Here is a 1,169-nt window from a genome sequence, read left to right as displayed (position 1 = left end):
TGTACAACAAATAACCACTAGGAAGAGAATATGCAATGTGTTAATTATTGAAGCTGTCCTACTAATTTGATTTGAAACTGTCTCATTGCTATTTGTTTCTCAATAAAATTATGGGAGAGAGCAGGATGTCAGGCTTCTTCACTAGAACTTTTCTTGTGGTAATGAGGGAAGACCGGTGACCACCCGGCGTGGAAGCTGCAGCAGGTTTAAAAATGGGTGATGTTGATAAAGGCAAGAAAATTTTTGTACAGAAGTGTGCCCAGTGCCACACTTTTGAGAAGGGAGGCAAGCACAAGACTGGGCCAAATCTCCATGGTCTCTTTGGGTGGAAGACAGGTCAGGTTGCTGGATTCTCTTACACAGATGCCAACAAGAACAAAGGTATCACCTGGGGAAAGGATACATTGATAGAGTATTTGGAGAATCCCAAGAAGTACATCCCTGGAACGAAAATGATCTTTGCTGGCATCGAGAAGAAGGGAGAAAGGGCAGACTTAATAGCTTACCTCAAAAAGGCTACTAATGAGTAATAGTCACTGCCTTATTTATTACAGAACAGAAATGTCTCATGATTTTTGTATGTGTACCATAATTTAATCTCATACACCAGAATTCAGATCATGAGTGGCTGACAGAATATTTTTGTTGGACAGTCCTGATTTAAATAAAATTGGCTTGTAGTTAATTTTTTTTTTTTTTTTTTGGGAACCGGGGATTGAACTCGGATCCTTGTGTTTGTCAGTCAAGCGCTTATCCTACTGAGCCATCTCCCCAGCCCCTGTAGTTAAATTTATATCATTTTTTTTTTTCTTCAAGGTTTGACAGTAATTCCAGTTCAGTAAATGCTATCACTGTTTTCCCTTCTAAATACATGGTTGGACTTGATTAGTAATGTTCAACTTTTCACAAAGATTGAGAATATCATCTCAAAACTACTGAAGGCTGGTTTTATATTTAGATTTATATAACTGGTTATGTGCATATATTTAAATACTGAGAGGATCTTTCAGTGTCTCAAAGCCAAGCAAGACTCCACTGTTTCAGTTTGTGTTTATTAGCCTGTAAAAGGGAGTGGTTGAAGACAAGAAAGCTATGTCTATATTTTTAGTCTCGACTATGCCAATTTAATTAGAATTCCCTATATCTAAAAAGGGTTGCCTTTTACTTAC

The 1,169-nt window shown here is 37.6% G+C and overlaps 1 pseudogene; it reads left to right on the top strand.

The window, feature by feature from the left end:
- Positions 1 to 212: 212 nt before the first annotated feature.
- LOC101571698 lies at positions 213 to 530 on the top strand (annotated as a pseudogene).
- The last annotated feature ends 639 nt before the right edge of the window (positions 531 to 1,169 follow it).

The sequence above is a fragment of the Octodon degus genome, unplaced genomic scaffold, assembly GCF_000260255.1.
Source record: "Octodon degus isolate 3935 unplaced genomic scaffold, OctDeg1.0 scaffold00021, whole genome shotgun sequence".
NCBI classification, from domain to species: domain Eukaryota; kingdom Metazoa; phylum Chordata; class Mammalia; order Rodentia; family Octodontidae; genus Octodon; species Octodon degus.
The sequence above is the reverse complement of the archived record's forward strand: the minus strand, read 5'-3'. Positions and strand labels throughout refer to the sequence as shown.